Genomic DNA, 5,573 nt, shown 5'->3' with positions numbered 1-5,573 from the left:
ACACCCTCCTTTCAATAGTCCTTCCTATTTGTGATCCCTATACTCCCAGGGGCTATAAGTATGAAATAAAATTTCATAAAGCTCTCCTCTCACTCTTTAAATTCTTCACTTCCAAGATGAATATTGGAACTGTCAAATGTGTTTTTAAAAATGATTTTAAGTAATCTCTACACCCAAGTAGGACTTGAACTCACAACCCTGAGATCAAGAGTCACACACTCCACTGACTGGGCTAGCCCAGTGCCCCTGAGACAATACTTGTTAAATACAGAGTGAAATGTGTATTTGACATCTTATTTGAGTTAATTAAAAAAAATTTTTTTTAAACATTTATTTATTTTTGAGAGACAGAGAGAGGCAGAGCATGAGCAGGGGAGAGAGACACACACACAGAATCCGAAGCAGGCTCCAGGCTCTGAGCTGTTTGTTAGCACAGTGCCCGACATGGGGCTTGAACCCACGAACCACAAGACCATGACCTGAGCCGAAGTCCGACACTTAACCGAGCCACCCAGGCACCCCTTACTTGACTCACTTTTAATTTTTATAAAATTGAGTTGCTTTAGCAATTAAGGTGTCATTAAAAATCATTGCATAAAAATTAATGATAGTCTATATTTTAGTTTCTCTACAGAAACTAGTTCCCCAGAGCTATAGAAACATAGTGTAGTTCCTAGTTTTCAGAGCAAGGAAGTTTAAAATGCTTGTCTTCCTAATGAGGTAGCTGATTAATAAAGCATTGTATCACAACTTCCTAAACACTCAATAAAATGCAAAGCTTTTAGCTTCTCTCATTAATTCTATTGTGCTCATGGTGGAAAGAACCCAACAGAGATGCGTAAGGCAATCAATGCTCTTAACACAGTTCATGATCCTAAGTCTTTTTCCCTCTACAGGACTCTCCTTGGTGCAATTGTCTCTATTTTTCTTCCTTCTTGTTTGGAAAAATGAGGATTGTTTCTGTCCAAACTGAGACAATTCATTTCTAGTTGAAGCAAAGATAAATTTATGCTTGGGATATCACTTATTAAGTAAACTTGTATTCTAGGGTCACCTGGGTAGCCCAGTTGGTTAAGCGTCTGACTTCAGCCTGGGTCATGATCTCGCAGTTCATGAGTTTGAGCCCCGCATCAGGCTCTGTGCTGACAGCTCAGAGCCTGGAGCCTGCTTTGAATTCTGTGTCTCCCTCTTTCTCTGCCCCTCCCTTGATTTCCCTCTGTCTGACTCTCACTCTCTCAAAAATAACTGAACATAAAACATTTTTTAATCAAAAAAAATAAATTTGTATTCTATAACTACTTATATTCTAACAAGTCAAATTTTCTCCCTTTGAGGAATTGATGTTATAGAGGGAGGACACTATCAGTCAAAAAAATATGTAAAGCATATATGTTATGAGATAATGAGTTTTATATCACTTAATTATATTAAGTTATATATAAGTTTCTATTATGAGCAAGGTGACAGGGACAAGGAGTGTTGAGGATGGCACAGAAATTTCAAGTGGTCTAGTGTCAGAGTAGGCTTCTGTAAGAAGGAAGGATTTAAGAAAACAGCTTCAGAGGAACAGGAAAAAAAAGTTGCTGTTTTTATCTGAGGGGAGGAACATTTTAGACAGGGGGAGTAGAAACTGCCAAGGGTCTGAGATGGGAGAATGCTTCACATATTGGAGAAACTGAAAGGAGGCTAGATTGACTATCAGGATTGGTAGGAGATAAAGGTTAGAAGTAACAAGGAATCTGTTTGGGGAAGGCCTTGTAGGCAGTTATGGTCTTTGGTCTGACTGTGCATGACTTGAGAAACCAATAGAAAGTCATCAGTAGAGGTTGATCTGTCTTAAGTTCAAGACCTTGTCTTACTTTCACACTTGTCTTCTTCCTATCTAGTCTCAACAAAAGAGCCAGAAAGAGTTTTAAAAGTATCCTTCTGGCTCTTTTGTTGAGACTAGATGGGAAGAAGACAAATGTAAAAGTAGGGAAATTATAATACTGGAATAATATAGACAAGGGATTTAAGTCTCTCATGTCAGGATGGTAGCATTAGAGACCAGGAGAAATGAATGAACTCTGAACAATCTAATAAGTCTCAACTAATTTAAATAGATTTAAATCATACAAAAAGCATTCTCTGACCACAAGGTAATTAAATTAGAAATCAATAACAAGAAGATATCTGAAAATTCTCCAAATATTTGGAAACTCAGTAGCACATTTAAAAATAGCCCATGAATTGAAGAAGAAATAAAAAGTGAAACTATAAAGCTTTAGAATGGAGTTAAAATAAAAACAAAACATACTGAACATGTGACATGCAGCTAAAGCAGTAAAGGGGGAAAAAAAAGAAAGAAAATGGAAACAGACTCATAAATACAGACAAGAAATTGGTGGTAGCTGGAGGCAAAAATTTTGGAAGGATGAGAAAACTAGGGGGAAAAGTTTAAGAGGTAACAACTTCAATTTATAAAATAAATAAATAACAGGGATGAAAATTACAGCATACGGAATACAGTTAATGATACTGTGATATTTATAGTGACGGATGTTAACGACATTTATCATGGTGAGCACTGAGTAATGCACTGAACTGTTGAGTCACTAGTGTTGTACACCTAAATCTAACACTATATGTCAACTATAATTCAGTAATCAAACTTCAAAATAATATAGCAGTAAATGCTTACATAAAAGAAAAAGAATGGCCTTGGGGAATGCATGGAGAGGTGAAGGAGATTAAGAGGTACAAATTTCCAGTTATAAAGTTGAAAACTTACGGGGATGAAAAGTATAGCATAAGGAATATGGTCGATAATATTGTAATAACATTGTATGGTGACAGTAACTATACATGTCATGATGAGCACTGCATAAGGTATGGAACTGTCAATGCACTGTGTTGTACATCTAAAAATAACATAACATTGTGTGTCACTATACTTCAAGAAAGAAAGATCAAATTAAACACAAAGTAACCAGAAGAAACAATAAACTAATGACAAAATTAATAAAATAGAAAAAGGAAGAATAACAGAAAGATTTAATTAAACCAAAACTTGGTTCTTTTAGAAGAACAATAAAATCAATAAGCCTTTAGCCAGACTAACTGGGAAAGATGAAAGAAAAAGATATGAATTACTGACATGAAGAATGAGAAATGACATCACTACAGATTCTATAGATATTCAAAGAAAAATAAGAGACTGTTATGAATAACTTTGTCAATAAATTTGACAACTGTGATGAGACACACAAATTCCTTGAATCACAAAAAAATCCCAAATCTCACAGAAGAAGAAATACATAAGAAATTATGTATTGAAGAAATTGAATTTGTGGTTAGGATGAGCACTGGGTGTTATATGTAAGTGATGAATCACTGTGTTCTACTCTTGAAACCAACACAACATTGTATGTTAACTAACTTGAATTTAAATAAATTAATTTAAAAGAAAGAAACTGAATTTTTAGTCACTGCATAAAAGAATTACAAGCACAGATGGCCTCATGTGTGAATTATACTAAACATTTAAAGAAGAAATAATACCAGTTCTCCACAAGCTCTCCTAGAATACTGTAAAGAAAGGAATTTCCCAAACTATTCTCTGAGGCCAGCATTACTCTGACACCAAATCTGTAAAAATATAAGAAAATCACAGACATCTTTTTGCGTTGGTGCAAAAATCATTACCAAAATTTTAATCAGTCAAATCCAACAATATATAAAAAGGCTAAAGCACCTTGGCTAGCTAGGTTTCATTGTAGCAATGCATTTGGTTTAACTTTTAAAACTCAATTGTTGTGATTTATCATTTTATTTTATTTTATTTCACTTCATTTTATTTTTAAATATAATTTATTGTCACATTAGCTAACATACAGTGTATACAGTGTGCTCTTGGCTTCAGGGGTAGATTCCCATGATTTATCATTTTAATAGACTACTGAAGCAACTCTAATGATCATCTCAATATATGAAGAAAAAAATTTTGACAAAATTCAACATCCATTCTTGATTTTAAAACAATCTTAAAAAACTAGCAATAGAGAAAAACTCCCTAGACTATAAGGGTATCTATGAAAAGCCTAAAGCCAACATCATAACATTAACATAACATTAACAGTGAAAGACTAAATGCTTTCCTACTAAGATCAGGAACAAGGTGAGGATATCAATTGCACGACTTCAACTCAAAATTGTGTTGGAAGAGTGTCTATAGTTAACAATACTGTATTGTATACTTAAAATTTTGCTAAAAACTTAGGTCTTATTTTAAGTGCTCTGCCATCGACTGAATGTTTGTGCCCCCTATTTCTATGTTGAAATCTTAACCCTCAATGTGATGGCATTAGAATATGGGGCCTTTGGGAGTGATGAGGTCATGGTAGTGTAGTCCTTATGAACGGGATTATGAAAGAGACTCACGAGAGCTCTCTCATCCCGTCTGCCATGTGCAGACATAGCAAGAAAATGACAGTATATGAATCAGGTGATGGATTCTCACCAGACACAAATTGCTGGTGCTTTGGTCTTGACCTTTAGCCTCCAGAACTGTGAGAAATAAATGTTTGTTGTTTAAGCCATCCCATTCATGGTATTCTGTTACAACAGTACAAACAGACTAAGATATGCTCTTACCCACAAAAGAAAAAAAGCTGGGGGGCAGGAGGAAACTTTTGGAGGAAATAGATACATTTATGACCTTGATTGGGGTGGTTGCATGGGTGAATACTTGTCTTCAAATTCATCAAGTTGTACACACCAATTATATACAGCTTTTTGTATGTCAATTATATCTAAAAAAATGGTTTAAAAAAACAAAATTTTGCTCAAGATCCTAAATAAAGGCAATAATAGGTGTATGCAACTTTGTATATACTGCTCTCTATACAATTCAGGGATGCATAATACATGCACCAAAAGATATATTCAAGAATTTTTCCAGGTGCTCCCCACCCAGGCCTTGTCGACATCTTGTCCTTCCTCTGGCTCCAGGAGTTGGAAATGAATGCCCAGACTGAGCTCCTCCAGTTGGCATGCAACAATTAAAGCATTGTGCCTGGCGAGAATACTGGGGCCTGGTTCTGGGCCATGGATGCGCTCAGCAAGATGGAGAGGTGAAGCCAGGACAAGAATTGGGGATGGCAGAGGCAGGCTCTCTCTGCGAACCAGCCCCAGAGATCTGTGTCCATGGCCCTCCCTTTGGTTAGTGTCAAATCCTGTTGCCTGGTAATAGCTAGGTGCCCAGACTCCAGCTTCTAGGTAGGTACTAGGAGGGAGACCTGAGTGTGGTCCCTGGTAGTCTCATAGCTGACCCTCTGTCTGGTAGCTACAAACTGTCATGTCAATTAGAGCCCTCATTTGAGTTGGCCAGCAACACCTTCAAGGCCAAGAAAAAACACACCATCCTGACGCTGTGGAGTGCCCAGACCAGGGCTGGCAGGGTGGTCTCCTGGTACTCAAAGATTTGTATATAAGTGCAGGCTTGGTGGGGTGGGGGGAACACCTGGGTAGTTCAGTCAGTTAAGCCTCTGACAACTTTGGCTCAGGTCATTATCTCAGGGTTCATGAGTTCGAGC

The 5,573-nt window shown here is 36.8% G+C and overlaps 1 protein-coding gene across 3 annotated transcripts in view; it reads right to left on the bottom strand.

Moving 5' to 3' along the window:
* The window catches only part of LOC106965928 (olfactory receptor 1L8-like), a 412,015-nt gene that overhangs the window by 63,684 nt on the left and 342,758 nt on the right, over positions 1-5,573 (bottom strand). The gene's annotated exons all lie outside the window — the stretch shown is intronic.

The sequence above is a fragment of the Acinonyx jubatus genome, chromosome D4, assembly GCF_027475565.1.
Source record: "Acinonyx jubatus isolate Ajub_Pintada_27869175 chromosome D4, VMU_Ajub_asm_v1.0, whole genome shotgun sequence".
In the NCBI taxonomy this organism is placed as follows: domain Eukaryota; kingdom Metazoa; phylum Chordata; class Mammalia; order Carnivora; family Felidae; genus Acinonyx; species Acinonyx jubatus.
The sequence above is the reverse complement of the archived record's forward strand: the minus strand, read 5'-3'. Positions and strand labels throughout refer to the sequence as shown.